Source organism: Dendrobates tinctorius, unplaced genomic scaffold (assembly GCF_039654945.1).
Source record: "Dendrobates tinctorius isolate UK_male_01 unplaced genomic scaffold, ASM3965494v1 ptg000045l, whole genome shotgun sequence".
In the NCBI taxonomy this organism is placed as follows: Eukaryota; Metazoa; Chordata; class Amphibia; order Anura; family Dendrobatidae; genus Dendrobates; species Dendrobates tinctorius.
This window is the reverse complement of record NW_027361713.1, coordinates 17,861,932-17,887,727: the sequence shown is the minus strand read 5'-3', so window position 1 is coordinate 17,887,727 and position 25,796 is coordinate 17,861,932.

The window sequence follows — 25,796 nt, the reverse complement described above, 5'->3', positions numbered from 1 at the left end:
AGAGAGAGAGAATTTAGCGGCTCCCGGAGCGGCATGTATGGGTTAATGCTCAAAATAGCAGACTGTCAACGACAAAAAACGTTGCAGGGTCCATCTCATCCGCCAGGGAGCCGCTAAAATCTTGGCAGATCCGTGAAAAAACGGGTGGGATGGACGACCGTCAGTCAAGATCCGTCAATAATGTAAGTCTATGGGGAAAAAAACGGATCCGCTCCTTTTTTGGCGGATCCGTTTTTTTAAAAAAATTGGCGGATTTTGACTGATTGAAAAAAAACTGATGTGTGAAACAGGCCTTAGAAATTTTAAGGATGGAGGCAACATGATGCTCACTGTAGCCCTCTGCTAGTAAAGCCAGAATTGAGCCCTTCTTTTCCTCACTCAAGACTTTTCTTTTCAACTCCTTTGGCATGATTAAAAGATATTTTTTCATTCGTATTTCTTTTGGGATATTACTAGCACTTGTTTTGCTATCCAGCTTGGCGTGGGCTCCCATGTAATTTTCAAAACCATCAGAGGGAAAGCCAGCGACTGGGGGCAGATGTTTATAGCCTGGGAAGGGGGTAATACCCATGGAGCTTCCCAGGCTAATAATATCAGCTTACAGCTGTATACTTAGCCTTTACTAGCTATTAAAATGTAGGAGCCCCCAAAGAATGATGTGGGGTCCCCCTATAATTAATAACTAGCAAAGGCTATGCAGACAGCTGCGGGCTGATATTAACCCCTTAACCCCCAAGGGTGGTATGAATGTTAATGACCAGACCAATTTTTACAATTTTGACCACTGTCCATTTATGAGGTAAAAACTCAGGAACGCTTTAACGGATCCTGGTGATTCGGACATTGTTTTTTCGTGACATACTGTACTTCATGTTAGTGGTAAAATTTATTTGATATGACTTGTGATTATTTGTGAAAATAACTGAAATTTGGCTAAAATTTTGAAAATTTTGCAATTTTCCAACTTTGAATTTTCATGCCCTTAAATCACAGAGGAATGTCACACAAAATACTTAATAAGTAACATTTCCCACATGTCTACTTGACATCAGCACAATTAGATTAAAAGTTAAACAGTGATTTCTCATTTTTACAATATAATTTTTTTTAGGGACCACCTCATATTTGAAGCCACTTTGAGGGGTCTATATGATAGAAAATAGCCAAAGTGACAGCATTCTAAAAACTGCACCCCTCCTGTATAAAGTGTATACCTGTATGTCATCTCCTCCTGTATATAGTATATACCTGTATGTCATTTCCCCTGTATATAGTATATACCTGTATGTCTTCTCCCTTGTATATAGTATATACCTGTATGTCATCTCTCCCTGTGTATAGTATATACCTGGATGTCATCTCCTCCTGTATATAGTATACTTGTATGTCATCTCCCCTGTATGTAATATGCAACTGTATGTCATCTCCTGTATATAGTGTACACCTGTATGTCATCTCCCCTGTATACAGTATATACTTGAATGTCATATCCTCCTGTATACAGTATACCGGTATGTCATGTCCTCCTGTATATAGTATATAATTGTATGTCATCTCCTGCTGTGTAGAGTATATACTTGGATGTCATCTCCTCCTGTATATAGTATACAGTATACTTGTATGTCATCTCCCCTGTATGTAGTATACAACTGTATGTCATCTCCTGTATACAGTGTACACCTGTAGGTCATCTCCCCTGTATACAGTATATACTTGAATGTCATATCCTCCTGTATACATTATATACCGGTATGTCATGTCCTCCTGTATATACTTGTATGTCATCTCCTGCTGTATATAGTATATATTTGCATGTCATCTCCCCTCTATGTAGTATATACCTGTGTCATCTCCTCCTGTATTCAATTAAATGACGTTTTATTGGCAGGACCATTAGTTTTGCTAAAGCATGTGTACGGTAAGGAATAGGGAGTAGGGACTGTGGGGATAATGGGTGGGGGCTAAGGAAGTCCATGGCATATCATGGTTGTCTTTCTCGCAGCCTATGGCATGCGCTCACATACTGCGCTGCTATCTCCACCATGCTTTCTTCTTCCCCCAGCAGGATATGTTTTCTCTTCATCCTTCATGGAGCTGAAATCCAGGAAGAGATTGGATAGTCTCTTCAGGTGAGTGTCCCTCACTGCTGAGTATTTGGGTGCAGTGTAGCAGGAAGTGGGTCTCATCCTCCAGGGTCTCCAGGTCACAATGTGGGCACAGTCTTTCTTCCCTGGGCTTGTAATTCTGTCTGTGTTGGCCATCCTCGATGGCCAGATTGTGGCACTGAGTCTATATAGTGTATACAGTACCTGTATGTCATCTCCCCTGTATAGAGTATATACCTGTATGTCATCTCCTCCTGTATGTAGTACAGTATATACCTGTATGTCATCTCCTCTGTATGTAGTATATACCTGTATGTCATCTCCTCCTGTATATAGTATATACAGTCATGGCCAAAAGTATTGACACCCCTGCAATTCTGTCAGATAATACTCAGTTTCTTCCTGAAAATGATTGCAAACACAAATTCTTTGGTATTATTATCTTCATTTAATTTGTCTTAAATGAAAAAACACAAAAAGAATTGTCCTAAAGCCAAATTGGATATAATTCCACACCAAACATAACAAAGAGGGTGGACAAAAGTATTGGCACTGTTTGAAAAATCATGTGATGCTTCTCTAATTTATGTAATTAACAGCACCTGTAACTTACCTGTGGCACCTAACAGGTGTTGGCAATAACTAAATCACACTTGCAGCCAGTTGACATGGATTAAAGTTGACTAGAGTTGAGCGATACCGTCCGATACTTCAAAGTATCGTATCGGATGGTATCGGCCGATCTTTAAAAAAAGTATCGGTATCGCCGATTCCGATACCGGAAGTCCCATTCAAGTCTATGGGACTTCCGGTATCGGAATAAGAAAAACCCTTTCCTGCCCTTGTACAGCCTCTCTGGGGTCTGTACGGGCCTTTCGGGGGGCTGTGCCGGCCTGCCAGGGGGTCTGTGCAGGCTCCGGTGGTATGTGCCGGCCTGCCGGTGGTCTGTGCAGGCTCCGGGGGGCTGTGCCGGCCTGCCGGGGGGCTGTGCCGGCCTGCCGGTGGTCTGTGCAGGCTCCGGGGGTCTGTGCAGGCATCGTCCGATGGGACTACAAGTCCCATCGGGCGATGCCTGCTACCATGACAGTGATTGACACATTAGCCAATGATGGGACAGTAGTAGTCCCATCATCCGGCTAATGTGTTAAATGTAAAAAAAAAAAAATAAAAAAAAAATTACATGCTACATACATACAACATGCATACTACATACATGCTACATTCATACTACATAAATACTACATGCAACATACATACTACATATATACTACATGCATGCTACATACATACTGCATGCTACATACATACCACATATATACTACATATATACTACATGCATGCTACATGCATGCTACATGCTACATACATAACACATATATACTACATGCATGCTACATGCATGCTACATGCTACATACATAACACATATATACTACATGCATGCTACATACATACTACATGCTACATACTACATATATACTACATGCATGCTACATACATACTGCATGCTACATGCATGCTACATACATACTACATGCTACATACATACTACATGCATGCTACATACATACCACATACATAACACATATATACTACATGCATGCTACATACATACTACATGCTACATACATACCATATACATACTACATGCATGCTACATACATACTACATGCATGCTACATACATACTACATATATACTACATGCATGCTACATACATACTACATGCTACATACATACTACATATATACTACATGCATGCTACATACTACATGCTACATACATACTACATACATACTACATGCATGCTACATACATACCACATACATAACACATATATACTACATGCACGCTACATACATACTACATGCTACATACATACCATATACTACATGCATGCTACATACATACTACATGCATGCTACATACATACTACATGCTACATACATACTACATGCTACATACATACTACATATATACTACATGCATGCTACATACATACTACATGCTACATACATACTACATATATACTACATGCATGCTACATACTACATGCTACATACATACTACATACATACTACATGCTACATACATACCACATATATACTACATACATACAATACATTCATACAATACATACATAGACATACAGTACATATAACATAGAGTAACATACTTACCAATACTTGTCACATTGTTCCCCGAAGCCATTGTCTTTTCCGGGATAAATATTAACATAACAAACCACAAAAATACTCACCCACGATCCGAAGCAGTCCACGAGTGTGTCCCACGACGATCTTGGGTAGAGAACTGCAGCATCAGCTGTTGCTGCCGTTCTCTACGGGCTGCAGGAATCCAATGACGGAAGGTAGGTATCCTTCCGCACTGTATTCCTCCGCCACTTAAAAAAAAAAAAAAAAGTCCCTAGTCTCACTTTATGCCATTGCTGTGTGGGAAATTCCCACGCAGCAATGGCATAAAGTGAGACTAGGGACTTTTTTTTTTTTAAGTGGCGGAGGAATACAGTGCGGAAGGATACCTACCTTCCGTCACTGGATTCCTGCAGCCCGTAGAGAACGGCAGCATCATCTGATGCTGCAGTTCTCTACCCAAGATCGTCGTGGGACACACTCGTGGACTGCTTCGGATCGTGGGTGAGTATTTTTGTGGTTTGTTATGTTAATATTTATCCTGGAAAAGACAATGGCTTCGGGGAACAATGTGACAAGTATTGGTAAGTATGTTACTCTATGTTATATGTACTGTATGTCTATGTATGTATTGTATGAATGTATTGTATGTATGTAGTATATATGTGGTATGTATGTAGCATGTAGTATGTATGTAGTATGTATGTAGCATGCATGTAGCATGTAGTATGTATGTAGCATGTAGTATATATGTAGTATGTATGTAGCATGCATGTAGTATATATGTAGCATGTATGTAGTATGTATGTGGTATGTATGTAGCATGTAGTATGTATGTAGCATGCATGTAGTATATATGTAGTATGTATGTAGCATGTAGTATGTATGTAGTATGTATGTAGTATGTATGTGGCATGTAGTATGTATGTAGCATGCATGTAGTATATATGTAGCATGTAGTATGTATGTGGTATGTATGTAGCATGTAGTATGTATGTAGCATGCATGTAGTATGTATGTAGCATGTAGTATGTATGTAGTATGTATGTAGTATGTATGTGGTATGTATGTAGCATGTAGTATGTATGTAGCATGCATGTAGTATATATGTAGTATGTAGTACATTGGCTAATTAGTCATTGGCTAATGTGTCAATCACTGTCATGGTAGCAGGCATCGCCCGATGGGACTTGTAGTCCCATCGGACGATGCTTGCACAGACCCCCGGACATCAGCACAGCCCCCCGGCAGGCCGGCACAGCCCCCCGGCAGGCCGGTACAGACCCCCACAGGGTGCACAGGCCACCGGCAGGCCGGCACAGCCCCCCGGCAGGCCGGTACAGACCCCGGGCAGTCCACACAGCCCCCCGGCAGGCCGGCACAGCCCCCCGGCAGGCCGGCACAGCCCCCCGGCAGGCCGGCAGAGACCCCCGGAAGGCCCGAAATGACGGCGCATCATGATGCGCGCACACACCGCGCATCATGATGACGTCAGGCCGTCAATCAACTGAACTTCCGATTCCGATGCCGAATTCCGATATTGAAAAAATATCGGAAGTCGGTATCGGAATTCCGATACAGCAAGTATCGGCCGATACCCGATACTTGCGGTATCGGAATGCTCAACACTAAAGTTGACTCAACCTCTGTCCTGTGTCCTTGTGTGTACCACATTGCGCATGGAGAAAAGAGAGAAGACCAAAGAACTGTCTGAGGACTTGAGAAACCAAATTGTGAGGAAGCATGAGCAATTTCAAGGCTACAAGTCCATCTCCAAAGACCTGAATGTTCCTGTGTCTACCGTGCACAGTGTCATCAAGAAGTTTAAAGCCCATGGCACTGTGGCTAACCTCCCTAGATGTGGCCGGAAAAGAAAAATGGACAAGAGATTTCAACGCAAGATTGTGCGGATGTTGGATAAAGAACCTCCACTAACATCCAAACAAGTTCAAGCTGCTCTGCAGTCCGAGGGTACAACGGTGTCAACCCGTACAATCCGTCGGCGTCTGAATGAAAAGGGACTGTATGGTAGGAGACCCAGGAAGACTCCACTTCTTACCCCGAGACATAAAAAAGCCAGGCTGGAGTTTGCCAAAACTTACCTGAAAAAGCCTAAAACATTTTGGAAGAATGTTCTCTGGTCAGATGAGACAAAAGTAGAGCTTTTAGGGCAAAAGCATCAACAGAGTTTACAGGAGAAAAAAGAGGCATTCAAAGAAAAGTACACGGTCCCTACAGTCAAACATGGCGGAGGTTCCCTGATGTTTTGGGGTTCCTTTGCTGCCTCTGGCACTGGACTGCTTGACCGTGTGCATGGCATTATGAAGTCTGAAGACTACCAACAAATTTTGCAGCATAATGTGGGGTCCAGTGTGAGAAAGCTGGGTCTCCCTCAGAGGTCATGGGTCTTCCAGCAGGACAATGACCCAAAACACACTTCAAAAAGCACTAGAAAATGGTTTGAGAGAAAGCACTGGAGACATCTAAGGTGGCCAGCAATGAGTCCAGACCTGAATTCCATAGAACACCTGTGGAGAGATCTAAAAATGGCAGTTTGGAGAAGGCACCCTTCAAATATCAGGGACCTGGAGTAGTTTGCCAAAGAAGAATGGTCTAAAATTCCAGCAGAGCATTGTAAGAAACTCATTGATGGTTACCAGAAGCGGTTGGTCGCAGTTATTTTGGCTAAAGGTTGTGCAACCAAGTATTAGGCTGAGGGTGACAATACTTTTGTCCGGCCCATCTTTGGAGTTTTGTGTGAAATGATCAATGTTTTGCTTTTTGCTTCATTCTCTTTTGTGTTTTTTCATTTAAGACAAATTAAATGAAGATAATAATACCAAAGAATTTGTGTTTGCAATCATTTTCAGGAAGAAACTGAATATTATCTGACAGAATTGCAGGGGTGTCAATACTTTTGGCCATGACTGTACCTGCATGTCATCTCCCCTGCATATAGTATATACTTGCATGTCATTTAAATTTTAACTAGAATATACTTGTACATCATTTCCCCTGTATGTAGTATATACCTGTATGTCATGTCCTCTGTATACAGTATATACTTGTATGTCATCTCCCCTGTATGTAATATATACCTGTATGTCATCTCCTCCTGTATATAGTGTACACCTGTATGTCATCTCCCCTGTATACAGTATATACTGTGAGGTAGCGCTGTCATTCAAGGTTGGGGGACACTCGCTTGGCAGCAAATAAATCACATCCGGTACGGGTTTTCCATAAAACCATATCAGTCCGTGAGGTTTATTATTCAGCATAAACCAAAGGAAGCACCAGAAAGTTCATATCAGCATAGCGTCTATTATATAGGCTATTCAGCCTCATCAGTATCTCACCCGTCAGGGTTCCTTATGCGGCTTCACCATCGCATACGTTAGTTCCCTCCAGGGAGCTCTCAGGCACACATCGCCAATGCTCACACAACAGCTCCACAGGCTGTTAGCCAGGAGATCCTTCTCCTCACGGGACCTTCCAAACTGGACCAATCAGGTCCCAGCATTCACACCTTGTGACCTACCCTGGCCACCTTATATGGTTCGTAGCCACGCCCACTGGGTCACATGGCTATGACCTCATCACAGGTCCTTCGCACACTTACAAAACCTTTTACTATAGGCGTTTTCAGACACACCCCTGGGTGGGTTTGTAGGTAACCAGAACCCACCCATTTCTATAGTTACCTGAAGACTTCTCCCTTACACTTAGAAACATCACCTCAGCAGTGATATTGCTGATCACACATACACAAGTCTCCATCTCAAAGCCACCCCCTTTGAGATACATAACTATCCTTCAGGATTCTGCCACTCATCCATTCTCTTGGCACATCCACACAGCGCCCCCTAGTGGACACAGTGGTCATTACACAATACATGTATGTCATCTCCCTTGTATATAGTATATACCTGTTTGTCATCTCCCCCTGTATATAGTATATACCTGTATGTCATCTCTAGGCTTCCTTCCCATCTGTACACGGTGGAGGTGCAGTGTCCCCACAGTACAGAGCATTTTAGTGCGGCGGGATTCCACCCCCTGAGTGTAATACCATTTAGTTAGAAATTGTAAAGAAGGACTAATTTAGAGTGGCATTAGTTATAGCTGTATAAATAAGTTTAAAGCGAACCAGGCATTGTCAGGTTGGCACTGTTACACCGAATAAAATCATACCCAGGTTGGAGAAATTAGTCTTGTGTTTCTTTTTTTAATCGGTGTTTGATGTTTTAAGTTAATGAGATGTTTCATGCCAGACAAAGAGAAGTTCCTGATTCTGGGCTCCCCTTGCAGTCTGTGTCAGAGGGTGGTCTGTGTAGGCAGGGTAATAAATTGTGTTATTTACAGCTTTACAGAAGGCCAATAACACCATAGAAATAAGTATAATAGCTTGGCTAAGTGTCAAGTGTCAGCCAGCCTAACACAAGGTAGAACATTGCTGATCTTGAAGGATCCTCATAAAGGAACAGTTCCATCCAACTACCGCCCAATTACCAGCCTTACAACAACATGGAAACTCATGTAAGGCATCATAGCTACCAAGCTACAGAACCATAAGAACCAGTACATGAATCCAGATCAGACAGGCAGTGGGACCGACACCAGAGGCTCTAAGCACCAGCGCCTAGTAGATAGAGCAGTCACTCAAGACTCAAGATCCAGACAGACCAATCAGCACAGTATGAAAAAATCTTGGCACTCAATGTTTGAAACATTCAGATTCTTTTATTTCGTGCATCCAGAAAAGGTTAAATGTTTTGGTCCTACATGGGACCTTCATCAGAATGATTTCGTCTACTGGAAAATTATAGATCCTTTACAATAATAGTCAAATAGTGCAAAGCACATAATCTGGATGGCTTGTGAGTGTGTTAGGCTGCTGGCGCCTGGGCAACACGTGTGGACAATGTGGTCCAGTAATAGAAAGGGCAGCTGTGCACCCTGGGGCTATCAGAGCAGGGCCTCAGGGGTTCCTGAGGCAGGAAGAGAAGTCAGATCAAATAGAAATGGTTATTATACCCTTAAAAGAGAACTGCGATGGGGAAGCCCCAGTCTGTGCTGTAGCTGCCCCGTGTGGAATCAGCACAGCCTGGATTGACTACAGGAAAGCTTATGACTCAATGCCACACACATGGATCTATGAATGCTTGGCTTTCTACAATGTCAACAGGAAATTAAGAACCTTCCTCAGAAACTCAATGGGGCTATAGAGAACAACATTTGATGTCAATTCAAGACAACTAGCACAAGTGACTATCAAATGCGGCATATACCAAGGTGATACACTGTCCCCATTGCTGTTCTGCATAGGCTTGAACCCCCTCAGTCAGATCGAGTCTGGCTATGGATACAAGTTCAAGGGTGGAAGCACCATCAGCCACCTCCTCTACATGGATGATATCAAGCTTTATGCGAAAAATGAACGAGAAATCGATTCACTGATTAACCTGACAAGGATTTTCAGTGAAGACATTGGGATGTCCTTCGTACTGGAGAAGTGTGGCCGGTTGGTAATAAAGAGAGGCAAGGTAGTCAAGACCGATGGAGTGGAATTACCAGCAGGGCATGTAGCAGATGTACAGACATGCTACAAGTACCTTGGCATTCCACAGGGATACGGTAACCATGATAAGGAGGCAAGGAAAGCAGCAACACCCAAATACTATCAAAGGGTAAGACAGGTTCTAAAGAGTAAAACTCAATGGGAAGAATAAATTCTGTGCCATCAATACATATGCCCTGCCAGTTATCATATACCCTGCTGGCATAGTGTGCTGGCCAAAAGAAGAGATGGAAGCTGCAGATGTGAAGACAGGAAAGCTCCTCACAATGCATGGAGGTCTCCACCCTAAGTTATTAACGGCGGAACACGCTAAATAAAAATATAAACAAAGCGTGTTCGCAGCTCGGGGTCCACCGTGCGGTAGGTGTAGAAACCGCTGCTAGATGGTAGCAGGGCACTATGGCGGTAATGTGCAGAGGATTTGATATCACCCAGGTGCAACAAGCAGTCTCTGTTGAAGACACAGAGCTGCTATAACAAATAATAAATATGCAGAGTGTCGCAACCGCGAACACACAAATAGGCTGCAACTGCAGCGCGGCGAGGAAAGCGCAGAGAGACACCGCTAAAACGCAGGCGCAATGTCAGGCGCTAACAGGTGTTGCTGTGGAGCTATGGCGTGCTGACGCTGGCGCAAATACTGGCTCTATCTCATTCCCTCATACATTCGTAATATCATAGTAATGGGGGCTTCAAATGAGTCATTCACCAGATCATGAATCCATCAACAAACACACAGCAGCAAGTATGACTATACTAGCGCATGGCAGAACAGCCATGCACACTTTTTATAGCGAACGGGACCTTCTGGAAGTCTTCAGAACCCTGAGCTGGACCAATGAAATCAGGAGCAGGACCTGAGCACCTGACTCCTGAGCTCTAATGGGAGATCGTCCTACGAGCATGCTCAGAGGATGGAATGAAGGACTTAGCCTCCGGAGAGAGTTGCTGCAAAGCAATCTCCTCTGCAATCTCTTCTGCAGTGGACCGAGAGCAGGAGACTGCAGAATGTGAGGGTCTAGATTCCTGCATAGTCAGGGCAGAAATCTGACTCCTAACATTACCCCCCCTCCCTGAACCCTCCGATCCACCAGCCTGTGCCCGACAGTGGCACAGGCCTCAGACTCGTCCAAAGGCGAGCCTGATGTCCTGGTAGGTGAAACAGAAAACCAGGACACACGGAAGGTATCAGTGGAGGCCAGGTCGCCAGGTTTCAGGAGGGACACCCAGGAGATAATGGGAACGGGAGTTTCAGGAGAACGCCGCCGTGTATCGACGGCCGTCGCCACACTCCGTCTGGGAAGGCTATCCTGAGCACATGAGGTGCTTGCCCGAATAAATTTTTTCATGACCCGAGCCCTGTGCGGCCACCAATACGATCCGGCCAGAGACTTCGTGGTCTGCATATAGTCACGATGGCCGTCCGCATTGGTCGCGTGTGCCCACGCAAGAATCTTAGGCCGCAAGCGAGGAGGGACAAAAGTATCGCCGACCGACTCACAGTCAGACCATTGCGGGGCGCTGTCTTCCTGGGAAGCAGCGTGTAGCGGGTGACAACCGCACATGGACTCTTGAGCTGGGCGTGTCTCAAAAATGGCGTGAGACACCTCCATGGGCTCTGGGGGTAGAACCTCTGGCTCGGGCAGCTCCAGAGGCTCAAAAAAGTTGGGAGCCGGAGTACCTCTCCGTTTGGAGTGAGCAAGCTCCATACCGCGCTCCGAAAAACGGAGGTCAATACGAGTGGAGATGGAAATGAACTCCTCCAGAGTAGTAGGGATCTCTCTAGTAGAGAGAGCATCCTTTACGTGCTCTGCTAAACCTCTCCAAAAAACAGGGATAAGTGCCTTATCGGACCACTCCAGCTCGGACGCCAGTGTCCGAAAACGAACGGCGTACTGGCTAACCGAGAGAGATCCCTGGGACAAGGCAAGCAACTGAAGAGAGGTATCGTGTGTGACCCGTGGACCGAGGAAGACTTGCTTGATAGCTGTTAGCAAGTGGGCAGCGGTCCGAATCTCGGGGTCACCACGCTCCCATAAAGGCGTAGCCCATTCCAACGCCTTGCCCGACAGTAGAGAAATAATAAAGGCCACCTTGGCCCGTTCTGCAGGGAATTGCGCAGCCAGCAGCTCCAGGTGGATTGAGCACTGGCTGATGAAACCCCTGCAGGAGGCGCCATCACCAGAGTATTTTTTGGGCAACGGGAGGCGGGTAACTGTCGGTGCAAGGGGGGACATGGACATATGCCCTACCGCATCTGTGAGTGCCTGTACAGCAGCATCAGTGGCTTGCGCAGCTGCGAGAACCCTCTCAAGAGTGGCCAAGCGACCCTGGAGCTGCCGCACACACTGCAGGAGTTGCTGCTGTTCTGCCATCTCTAGCCAGACCCTGGCGCTAGTATAATGTTATGAACGGCGGAACACGCTAAATAAAAATATAAATAAAGCGTGTTCGCCGCTCGGGGTCCACCGTGCGGTAGGTGTAGAAACCGCTTCTAGATGGTAGCAGAGCACTATGGCGGTAATGTGCACAGGGTTTGATATCACCCAGGTACAACAAGCAGTCTCTGTTGAAGACACAGAGCTGCTATAACAAATAATAAATATGGTAACGCTGAGCCTGTTAGCAGCACAGGGACTCAGCGGCACACACGCAGTAGATGGTCACCGAAGTAGTTATATATAACGGCACTACATCCGAAAGACCTACCTTAGTTACTTGTGTGCAGAGCATCGCAACCGCGAACGCACAAATAGGCTGCAACTGCAGCGCGGCGAGGAAAGTGCCGCAGAGAGACACTGCTAAAACGCAGGCGAGATGTCAGGCGCTAGCAGGTGTTGCTGTGGAGCTATGGCGCGCTGGTGCAAATACTGGCTCTATCTCATTCCCTCACACATTCGTAATATCATAGGAATGGGGGTTTCAAATGAGTCATTCACCAGATCATGCATCCATCAACAAACACACAGCAGCAAGTATGACTATACTAGCGCATGGCGGAACAGCCATGCGCCCTTTTTATAGCGAACGGGACCTTCCGGAAGTCTCCAGAACCCTGAACTGGACCAATGGAATCAGGAGCAGGACCTGAGCACCTGTCTCCTGAGCTCCAATGGGAGATCCTCCCCCGAGCATGCTCAGAGGATGGAATGAAGGACTTAGCCTCCGGAGAGAGTTACTGCAAAGCAATCTCCTCTGCAATCTCTTCTGCAGTGGACCGAGAGCAGGAGACTGGAGAATGTGAGGGTCTAGATTCCTGCATAGCCAGGGCAGAAATCTGACTCCTAACAAAGTCTAGCACCCAAAGATTGTATACCAACAGAAAGGAGGGTGGTTGAGGCTTGATAAGCATCCAAGCCACCATCACGGATGAAACAAGGAGTATCCAGGAATACATCAGAAAAATGGTGGCAAAATATGAGATGCTGAGAGAAAGCCTAAGGCAGCAACAACACATCTGGAAGGAAAAATAGGAACATGGCAAGACAAGTCACTGAGATAAAGGAGGTGGCTGACATGGATAAATCCTACCAATGACTGGAGAAAGCTGGATTCCGAGACAGCAAAGAGGCACTAATCATAGCAGCACAAGTGCAAGTGTAGAGGTGGGCCGAGCTGGGGGGGTGGTCCCTCTTTATACCGTGCAGAGATGTAACAGAGACACGATGGAGGCAAATGTCGGGTACAACAGGTCCAAGCTTTATTCTCTGGCCGCCCACTTGACAGCCTCCGCAGTACACCGCACTTCAATGCAATACACTTTACTTCGCTTTACTTGTCGGCCCTCCGTTTCCAGAGCCGCTTCCTGCACACCGTACTTTACACTGGGGACGTGTATGCGTACACCATCCCCTCTTCACTTCACTCGTTGACACTCTGTTAGGAATCTGGGTTCTATAATGCCTATGCAGGAATCCAGATTCACACATTTGTCTCCAGAGGCTAAATCCTTTGTCCCAGCTTCTGAGCATGCTCACGGGACTAGCTCTCATTGGAATTCAGGAGTCAGGTGCTCAGGTCCTGCTCCTGATTTGATTGGTTATGCTCAGGGCTCTGGAGATTTCCGGCAGGTCCCGTACGCTATAAAAAGTGCACATGGCCGCTATGCCATGCGCTAGTATTTTTCATACTGCTGCTGTATGTATGGTGATGGATGCTTGGACTGGTGGATGACTTATTATGAAACCCCTTCCCTCTGATATTATGTTTGTGTGAGTGATTGGGCAGCCTCCAGTAGCAGCGCTAGCGCCAGCGCGCTCCAGCTATACTTTTCCAGCAGCTAGCGTCCTGCATCGCGCCAGCGAGTTTGCGGTGTCTCCTCTGTGGCTCCGTGCACACCGCGCTGCGGTTGCAGTCTGTCGGACGTTCGCAGTTGTGACGTTCCGCATCTTTTGTTACGGTAGGTCTAGACGGAGTAGTCCTGCAGTTTAAGGCTACTCCTGTGACCTTAAATACCGTATCTGTGTTGCTGTCAGTCTGTGACATAGAACAGACTCAGCGTTATTGTTTATTCTGTGCGTGCAGCTCTGTGTGTGAACAGAGCTTGCCTCTGTGCATATTGGGTGCAGTTATACCCAGTGCACACTACCGCCGTAGTGCTCTGCCTCTGTTAGCAGCGGTCTTTCCATCTGCCGCACGGTGGACCCCGGGCAGCGAACACGCTTATTTATATTTTTTTAAGCGTGTTCCGCCGCCGTAACATAATACTAGCGCCAGGGTCTGGCTAAAAGATGGCAGATCAGCAGCAGCTGTTACAGCTTGTGCGTCAGCTCGAGGCTCATCTTGCTACCCTTGAGAGAGCTCTCGCAGCTTCGCAGGCCACAGATGCTGCTGTCCAAGCACTTACGGACGCGGTTGGGCGTATGTCCATGTCCAGGGGCGGGCTGGGCCGGGTGGCAGGGAGGCATATGCCCCCCGGGCCGCTCCCCCAGGCGCACACGTCGGGCCGGCAGCTTTCTCTGAGCTGTGCATAGCTGTCTTACCTTGACAGCTGCGCAGCTCCGACTCTCTCCCTCCGCCCTCCCTGGACTTCTGGTCATGTGACATGGCTGTAGCTAGAATGTAGGGGCTCCTTGCAGGTCCTGACTACAGCCCATACAGTCTAGGTGATTCACTGCTGAAAGTGATAACAATGTATGGCGGGCTCCTTCCAGGTACAGCGTCTGCCATGACAAGAGGAGCTGCAGCTGTGCCTGCTGGGGATCACTGGTGAGGTAAGTATGAAAAATGTTTTTTTTTCTCTTTATCAAATGAATTAAATGGGTGAGGGGGCTGCAAATGATGGAGGTGAGCTGACAATGATGGAGGGGCCTGCAAATGATGGAGGGGGTGCTGGAAATGATGGAGGGGGTGCTGGAAATGATGGAGGGGCCTGCAAATGATGGAGGGGGTGCTGGAAATGATGGAGGGGGCTGCAAATGATGGAGGGGGCTGCAAATGATGGAGGGGGTGCTGGAAATGATGGAGGGGCCTGCAAATGATGGAGGGGGTGCTGGAAATGATGGAGGGGCCTGCAAATGATGGAGGGGGTGCTGGAAATGATGGAGGGGCCTGCAAATGATGGAGGGGGTGCTGGAAATGATGGAGGGGGTGCTGGAAATGATGGAGCAGGCCTGCAAATGATGGAGGGGGTGCTGGAAATGATGGAAGGGGGCTGCAAATGATGGAGGGGGTGCTGCAAATGATAGAGGGGGCTGCAAATGATGGAGGAGGTGCTGGAAATGATGGAGGAGGTGCTGCAAATGATGGAGGAGGTGCTGCAAATGATGGAGGGGGCTGCAAATAATACAGGGGGCTGCAAATGATGGAGTGGGGGCTGCAAATGATGGAGGGGGTTCTGGAAATGGTGGAGCGGGGCTGCAAATGATGGAGGGGTGCTGGAAATGATGAAGCGGGTGCTGGAAATGATGGAGGGGGCTGCAAATGATGAAGGGGGCTGCAAATGATGGAGGGGGTGCTGGAAATGATAAAGTGGGGCTGCAAATGATAGAGGGGGCTGCAGATGATGGAGGGGTGCTGGAAATGATGGAGGGGCCTGCAAATGATGGAGGATGTGCTGGAAATGATGTAGGGAGCTGCCAATGATGGAGGGGGTGCTGCAAATGATCGAGCGGGCCTGCAAATAATGGAGGAGGTGCTGCAAATGATGGAGGGGGCTGCAAATGATGGAGGGGGTGCTGGAAATGATGGAGCGGGCCTGCAAATGATGGAGGGGGCTGCAAATGATGGAGGGGGTGCTGCCAATGATGGAGGGGGTGCTGGAAATGATGGAGGGGAGCTGGAAATGATAGTGGGGCTGCAAATGATAGAGAGGGCTGCCAATGATGGAGGGGGGCTGCAGTGCAAATGATGGAGGGGGGTGCTGCCAATGATGGAGGGGGGTGCTGCCAATGATGGAGGGGGTGCTGCAGTGCAAATGATGGAGGGGGTGTTGCGAATGATGACAGCGGGGCTGCCAATGATGGAGGGGGTGCTGAAAATGATGAAAGGGGGATGCAAATGATGGAGGGGGGTGCTGCAATTTGCAAATTATGGAATGGGGCTTGCAAATGTTGGAAGGGGCTGCAAATGACGGAGGGGGGCTGCATATGATGATGTGAGGGAGGGGATAGGGGACTGCACATGAACGAAAGGGGACTGCACATAAAGTGGGGGGAGAATGGGGGACTGCAAATGATGAAGTGAGGGGGTAAGGGGGACAGCGAATGATGAAGTGAGGGGGACTGCAAATGATGAAATGAGAGACGGGGACAGCTATTGAATTGAAGGTGGGGGATGGGGAGAACAAATGAGGACCTGGGGCGGAGCAAATAATGAATTTTCAGGGTGATGGGAGTAAATGATGTATTGAATGTGGGGTAGAGCAGTTGATAATGAATGGAGGATGGGAGAGAAAGACATGACAATGAATTGGGGTGGAAGGGGCATATAAATATAATGAATTGGGGGAGCGGGAGGCACATATTGGGGGACATTGAGGATACAGTGACTGGTAATGAATTGGAGGAAGAGTACAGGGGCTTATTAATATATATATTAGGTGGGGAAATTGCTATTTATTGTTGGTGGGGGCGCAGTGGTGAATTATAATTTATATTTGGAATGGTGGATTATTATATATTAATGGTGGGTGCACGTCTGTATTTAGATGTGTAGTGTAGAAGAACGGAAAAATGGGGAATGTGCTCTGGAAGCCGTGCTCAAGGTAACTTTGTGTTATTTTATGCAGAGACGAGTCCTGGCTGAAAGAAATGATGGCGGTCTGCGCTGCATAAAAAAGAAAAGCAAAGATGAGGGACATCAGCTGGAGACGTCACTGGTGAGTCAGTGTGCTACCTGTACACTGACACTATACACTATAACCTGTTCACTGTGCACTATATTCAGAGCTTCTGTGTATAATGTCACAGGTAATCACTGTATTACCTGGACACTGACACTGTATACAGAGCTCTTGTGTATAATGTCACTGATGAGCTCTGTATTACCTGTACACTATATACAAAGCTCCTGTGTTTAATGGCATTAGTGTGTATTTTTTTATTAATAATCTGTATTGTAGTATTCGGTCACTATATGGTGGTAGTATGTGATCTGGTTATGGTGTGGCGGTATTTCTCCCTGTATGTGGTATTATTTGGCACTATGTGATGGTAATATGTGGTCTGGTCATGGTATGGAGGTATTTGTTCCTTATATATTGTATTATTCGGTCGCTATGTGGTGGTAATATATGGTCTGGTCATGGTGTGACAGTTTTTGTCCCTTGTATGTGGTATTAATGGTCATTCTAAAAAATATATGCGACTCATTCCCTTAAAGAAAAATAAATAAAAATAAACCTAAAAAGAGTATTGGATATTTTAGGAAATATTTAATAAGTAAGAGTAGAATATGGCCCAGCCAAAAGAGTCTACCTTGTTGTGGTGGTGGCTTAAAAATTCTTTTGGCCAAAACAAAAGCTGCTGGTTATGTATGTGATCTGGTGTTTGCTGGAAACTGTTAATAGATTGGTGAGGATGTGGTGTAGAAGATGAGTTTTTCCAAGAGCGGGCGGTGGGACTGTGGCAGGCTCGAGGTGTGGAGGCAGAACTGGGGTGGTGCCTGGGGAGAGTCTCAAGGGGTCCCGAAAATTTTGCCAGTATGGGGCCCCGAAATTCCTAGTGGCAGCACTGACTGTAATCATGTGTGTGTTCTGCAGGACTGGTATCTACCAATTTACGGTTCCTGTAAGGTGGGACTAGTGCTCTTTTTAGTAGCTTTTGTTTTTTTTATTTATTTAGTATTAAGCTCGATTCTGCTCCCTTACCTCTGTTGTAAACTCGGTTCTGCTCCCTCATCTCTGTAGTAAGCTCGGTTCTACTCCTTTATTTCTGTAGTAAGCTTGGTTCTGCTTCCATAGCTCTGTAGTAACCTCTGTTCTGTTCCCATATCTCTGTAGTAAGCTCGGTTCTGCTTCCATATCTCTGTAGTCAGCTTGCTTCTGTTACAGTATCTATGTAGGCAGCAAGCTCGGTTCAACTCCTTTATTTCTGTAGTAAGTTTGGTTCTGCTTCCATAGCTCTGTAGTAAGCTCCGCTCTTTTCCCATTTCTCTGTAGTAAGTCCCTTACTGTTCCCATATCTCTGAAGTAAGCTCGGTTCTGCTCCCATATCTCTGTAGTAAGCTCTGTTCTGCTCCCATATCTCTGTAGTAAGCTCCGCTCTTTTCCCATTTCTCTGTAGTAAGCTCGGTTCTGCTCCCATATCTCTGTAGTAAGCTCCATTCAGTTTCCTTGTCTACGTAGCAATCTTGGTTCCGGTCTCGAGTCTATGTAGTCAGCTTGCTTCTGTTACAGTATTTATGTAGGCAGCAAACTTGGTTCTGCTCCCATATATATGCAGCTAGCTCCGTTCTCTTTCCCATATCTATGTACCAGCCTGTTATTAAAGCCTATTATCTCTGCTGCTTTAATGCAGCGGCCAGAGATAAGCAGGGCAAAAGCACCGGAACTGGAGGGCCACTGCCTTGTGATTGCCCCCCAGGCTGAAAAGTGCCAGCCAGCCCCTGTCCATGTCCATCTTTGCACCGACAGTTACCCGCCTCCCGTTACCCGAAAAATATTCTGGGGATGGTGCCTCCTGTAGAGGTTTTATCAGTCAGTGCTCGATTCACCTGGAGCTGCTGGCTGCACAATTCCCTACAGAGCTGGCCAAGGTGGCCTTTATTATATCCCTACTGTCGGGCAAGGCGCTGGAATGGGCCACGCCATTATGGGAGCGTGGTGACCCGGATATCCGGACCGCAGCTAATTTGTTAACTGCTATCAGGCAGGTGTTTCTGGGCCCACGGGTTACACATGATACCTCTCTGCAATTGCTCGCCTTGTCCCAAGGATCACTCTCGGTCAGTCAATACGCCGTCCGTTTTCGGACACTGGCGTCCGAGTTGGAGTGGTCCGACAAGGCTCTAATTTCTGTGTTCTGGAATTCTGGAAGGGATTAGCGGAGCATGTAAAGGATGCCCTCTCCACGAGAGAAATTCCTACCAATCTCGAGGAGTTAATATCAATCTCCTTGCGGATTGACCTCCGTTTTTCGGAGCGTGGTTTGGAGCGACCACACGGAGAGGTACTCCGGCTTCCAAATTTTTTGAGCCTCTGGAGGTGTCTGAACCAGAGGTTCCGCCACCCGAGCCCATGGAGGCGTCTCGCACCATGTCTGAGGCATGTCCGGTTCAAGAGCCTGTATGCGGTTGTCACCATCTACTAGCTGCTTCCCAGGAAGACAGTTTCCCGCAATGCTCTGACTGTGAGCCGGTAAGCGAGACCTTTGTCCCTCCTTGCCAGCGGCCTAAAGTCCTCGCGTGGGCACACGCGCCCAATGCGGACGGCCATCGTGGCTACATGCAGACCACGAAGTCTTTGGCTGGTGCGTATTGGTGGCCGCACAGGGCTCGGGACGTAAAGAAATTTATTCGGGCATGCACCCTATGTGCTCGGGATAGTCTTCCCGAACGGAGTATGGCTACACCCGTCATTACACGGCGGCCATCTCCTAAAACTCCCATTGTCTCCCGGGTATCCCTCCTGAGACCTGGCGATCTGGCCTCTCCTGATACCGTCCGTGTGTCCCGCTTTTCGGTTTCACCTACCGGGACATCAGGCTTGCCTTTTGACGAGTCTGAGACCTGTACCCCTGTCGGGCACAGGTTGGTGGACCGGAGGGTTCAGGGAGGAGGGGGCCCTAGGAGGGGGGGTAATGTTAGGAATCTGGGTTCTATAATGCCTATGCGGGAATCCAGATTCACACATTTGTCTCCAGAGGCTAAGTTCTTTGTCCCAGCTTCTGAGCATGCTCACGGGACTAGCTCTCATTGGAATTCAGGAGTCAGGTGCTCAGGTCCTGCTCCTGATTTGTTTGGTTATGCTCAGGGCTCTGGAGATTTCCGGCAGGTCCCGTACGCTATAAAAAGTGCGCATGGCCGCTATGCCATGCGCTAGTATTTTTCATACTGCTGCTGTATGTATGGTGATGGATGCTTGGACTGGTGGATGACTTATTATGAAACCCCTTCCCTCTGATATTATGTTTGTGTGAGTGATTGGGCAGCCTCCAGTAGCAGCGCTAGCGCCAGCGCGCTCCAGCTATACTTTTCCAGCAGCTAGCGTCCTGCATCGCGCCAGCGAGTTTGCGGTGTCTCCTCTGTGGCTCCGTGCACACCGCGCTGCGGTTGCAGTCTGTCGGACGTTCGCAGTTGCGACGTTCCGCATCTTTTGTTACGGTAGGTCTAGACGGAGTAGTCTTGCAGTTTAAGGCTACTCCTGTGACCTTAAATACCGTATCTGTGTTGCTGTCAGTCTGTGACATAGAACAGACTCAGCGTTATTGTTTATTCTGTGCGTGCAGCTCTGTGTGTGAACAGAGCTTGCCTCTGTGCATATTGGGTGCAGTTATACCCAGTGCACACTACCGCCGTAGTGCTCTGCCTCTGTTAGCAGCGGTCTTTCCATCTGCCGCACGGTGGACCCCGGGCGGCGAACACGCTTATTTATATTTTTTTAAGCGTGTTCCACCGCCGTATCACACTCCTGTCAGATCCGTCACTGTGGCCGCCCTAGGCCTGTAGCCAACAGTACTTTTCCTAAACAGTAATCTCTCTCAGTACGGTATGCTTTACCTCGATGCCTCGTCTATTGTGCGGTACTTTCCTGTCAGGACCACCCCCCTGACATTCTCTCTCCTCAGTCCCCCTGGTTTGGTTTTCCTCAGAGTGCCCAGACTGTCATATGCTCCCAGGTATGTCCTGCAGCTCCACTGATTCTGCTGCACTGAGCTGATCTATGTAATGCCCACATGTTGTTAACTCTTGCACCGCCTGTTCCTCCAGCTCATCTCTGGACCCCTGCTTGGTCCTTGCCCTGCCGGACTTCAAAATATGGCACTCTAGGTATGCCTCTCCGTGTAGACATATCTCCCATCTCCTATACCCCACAGCATTGTACTAAACCTTCCTATTTCCTTTTTCCAGCCCTTCCTGTATACTCATTCTGCTGTGGCTTTCTCTTATCTACTCCATTTGTGCTCTAAGGTCAGTTGTCATGCTTACACTGCCGTATTAGTCATGTTATATTGTGCTATATTATTATTCTCTCTAGTATGTCAGCCTCGTCATAGCCCAGCTCTGTGGCTGTATCCAATAAACGCACTGGACCTAATTCTGATACTACAAGGGCATTTTCTAGTCTGTATCCATAGTGACTTTGTACGTAATGTATATATGTATATTTGTATAAACCTTTCTGGAATGTATGATCACTGTACATAGCCTTTTCTGTATGATCACTGTACATAGCCTAACGTCTATTTTTGTATGTGTCTTTTCTAGTGAGGTTTGAAAAAGACCTGACATTGGGTCGAAATGTTACCTCAGCACACTATTCCACTGTGGTGTCTTCAATAAAATTTACTTGCATTGAAAAAACAAATTTTTTTGAGTGCAGCTGTTTTCTCTTTTCTTGATGATTTACTGGATGAGTTCCAGGTTCAGCTCGCACCTGCCTCCTATCTACAGAGTGCACTTGACCAAGTGTTCCCGCACTCTTCTGGAATTGCTCATTGGTGCAGACAAAAGGACCTTGGAAATATTAGAGAGGGATATTTAGGCATTGAGGACTCTATTTTTGTTAATAAGTGGGAGGACACTTTGACCAAGTGTTCCCGCACTCTTTTGGAATTGCTCATTGGTGCAGACAAAAGGACCTTGGAAACATTAGAGAGGGATATTGAAACTATATGGGATAAGATCCAAGGGGCACTTTCCAGTGACGAATTTAAAACATTTGATCTGTCCTTGGAAGAGGATTTGTCTAAGTGGGAGTTGGAAATTCAGAATAGTAAAGCTAAGAAATATTTACGTGACTTCGAGGATTACCAACAGAAGAGAATATATCGTTGACGCAAGAAACCTCTGCATAACCAACCTAGATCTAAATCCTTATCTAGTCTCTCTTCCACATCAGAAGGAACATGTGGAGATCATTTTTTAGACAGAAAGCATGGACCAGCCAGAGATGGTGGTCCAATAATCAACCAACTTGTACATCAGCATACACCAGTTGTGAAAAGGAAAAAACATTCTTACAACATGAGAGACAAGAAAGCAAAGAGATTCTGAAGGTAATCAATCTGTCATAACATGCGCTTTCTCCATCACAAATTGATGTCCTCGCTAAAGGAATTTCTTTTTCACCGGTGGAGGGCTCTGACTATTTCACTCTCATCAAAGCTCTAGAATTGTTTGCCCATAAGCTAATTTTTAAAAAACATTTTTCGTCTAACTCCAGTCTTTCGTTGTCTGAGATGGAGCTACAAGCACTCAGCGATTTGGAATCCCTCGAAGCTGAGAATTTGGACCTGGGGGATCCTCTGCTCCTGTTCACCTGCATCGGCGGTCGCAGCTGTTTCCTCCCTTGTCTGCCTGTCCCCAAGTGGAAATTTTTGTTAAACTTGTTAAGAGTGACTTTGGCAAACTTAACTTTCATGTCTTGCACAATAATTTATCGCACTCCCACAGGAAGGCGATTGCCGCCTTGAGGGACATGAGAGATATTGTTATCAAACGTGCAGGCAAGGGGGGTAACGTTGTTGTTTGGCCGGTGTGGATGTACGAGGTGGAGGCCTTCAGGCAATTGAGCAAATGAGCAAATGTGACTGTTATCGTCATCTGGAATCCTTGCCTTCTATTACATTCAAAGAGGAGCTACGTCATCTTCTTGATGATGGTTTTGACTGCAGCATCATATCCATGAAAATGAGGGAAGCGTTGCTACCTGAGTTTCCCATCATTTCCACTTTTTATTTGCTCCCTAAGGTTCACAAGGACCCCCTGTGCCCACCGGGGAGACCCATTGTCTTGGGGGTCTTTATGAACCTGCTTGCCAATTTATTGATTTTTATTCACAGAAATGTGTGGAAACACTTCCATCTTTTGTTAGGGACACAACAGATGTCCTTAGGCGACTTGACGGTCTCTCTGGAGAATAATATGTGGCTTGTGACCTGCGATGTGGAGTCCCTGTACACGTCGATTGACCATAGCCATGGGATGCAGGCCACTAAATTTTTTCTGAACATGACCAATCTTGAACCTGGTTTAATCAGGTTCATTCTTGATTTATTGCATTTTATACTTACAATTTTTGTGTTCAAGGACCACCCCTTCCTACAGCTCCTGGGAACAGCAATGGGGGCGTCTTGTGCCCTCTCATATGCTAACCTTTTCCTGGTGCTGTGGGAGAGGGACACGGTCCTTGACACACCTGGTCATGGCTCTGTCATTTCATGGCTATGGTACGTCGATGATGTGCTTTTTATCTCGCAGGGCTCCACGTCACAACTGGAATCATTTTTAGGCCACTTGAATAACAATGCATGGAACATCAATCTGACCTGGAAATACAATCAAACTTCTCTTGACTTTATGGATATTCTTATTTCCAGATCGGTTGATGGATTAATTGAGACCGACATTTTTCGCAAACGTACTGCTACGAATGCATTTTTACATTTTTCATCCTCTCATCCACCTAAATTAAAAAGTTCCATCCCTGTTGGTCAATTCCTACATACTCGCCGTATTTGTTCCAATGATACTGCATTTGCCAAACAGGCCAAGAGCTTACTCGCCGGTTTAAAAATAGGCGCGTTTTTGTGCGCTGGGCGCAGCGCCAGCAAAATAAGACCAGCGCTCGGTCAGTACACAATCAGTGTATCCAACGCTAAATATAGGATACGCTGATCGCATGCAGCCTCATGCGATCAGAGGAGGAACTAAATGGAGGGGGTGTGGCTGGGGGCAGGGCTTAGCCGCGGCCCTGCGCTGCGCCCTCGAACGCTAGTGTGAAACTAGCCTTAGATACCCTTATGCCCATTGGGCTGAATGAGGCTATCAGCTTCAAGTCTTTTTTGTAGTTTGTGGAGCTTTCTTTTTAATTTTGGGCAGCGGTATATTGGTTTTTATTCTCATTATTCTTTTTCTTTCCTTTCTGTTCAGTCATAGATCGGTAGTTATCATTCTGTATGCTGCTGACATGGGATCTACTTATGCCTTGTACCTGGACTTCAGTGTTGGACTACAATCAATTTTATGAATATGAAGATATTAGTTATTGATATATAACTCATTTATATGATTCATTTTTGTCACCTGTTAATGGGCTATCTCTAATTCTTGTGGCTTTCGCGACATGAACACTATTGCTTAGTTAATGGGGCTATACTAGGTCCTTGGTATTTATATATATATATATTTATTCATTTTTCCTTTGATATGTATGATACTTGAATTCTGATGTTCATTGCATTATGTCATGTTTGAGTAAATGTATTTTCATTGCTGAATTGCCCTTATGGTGGGAATTACTACTGCCAGTCTCTCTGATTGATGTGTAGGTATTTGTTTAAAATCTGTATCTTTAGTCTGGTAGAATTATTCTCTATATGTTGGCATTTCTCGGCCCAATCGTATACCTGTTGATTGGTTAATCATACTTGAATATTTCTATAACAAGTTAAGATATCTTATTGACTGTGTAAAGTATGGTATAATTTAAACTACTGTTCCCCCTTTTGTGTTATATGTCATCATGTTTGTATATTATATGTCCATGCCGTGCTGCCACTATGATGTGATTGTTTGCATACGCTGCCATGGAGACTATTAGTGATGACGTTTTTCCTCCCATCACCCTTAGCACGCTCTGCTGCCTCACGTGACAGTGCGTCATGTCCAGGCCTATATCCATTAGCATATTCTGATCCCTGAGGCCGTCCTCGCAGACGTGACTCGCACGTGCGCTGTGCCGCGGCTGTGGTATTGTGTGCCGACGGCGTCACTATGGAGATGGGCGGTGATGACGCACGTCCTCCTTCCCATCGGCCATTGCGAGCGCCGGTGCACTCTATCATGGGGCGGTACATCACGCTGAGGTACGCGCCGATTCGCAGACGTACTTTATTACCACATATAAAAGAATCTCCACTTTCACTGTTAAACCACTCCTCCTGACAGCCAAGTGCGGTGAAACGCGCATCGGGGCTCTTCCTGCATCTCCTCAGCGTCTCTGCATATGGCGACCTGTTCCAAGGTAATGTGCTGGCTATTTATTTTATGGCTTCATTATATTGACTCATTGTTTTGAGTCTTTGCACATGCACTTTATAACTATTCATTTGCAGGGAGCCCAAAAACCTAGTTACCTGCACTAACACAGGTTGTTCTTTTCTATGTATGTATTGAGCGATGGTCCCTGTAATTTAATTGGCATATAACCTGGGACGGTCTGTATTTTTACAGTATCGCTGAGGGATGCTAGTTTCTTTTGTACTACCTTTTCCATCTACGCAGTACTGTTTATTCATCCTGAAATACCCTGTCTATTTATATGTATTGTTGCAATAAAATTCATTATTATTTTTCTT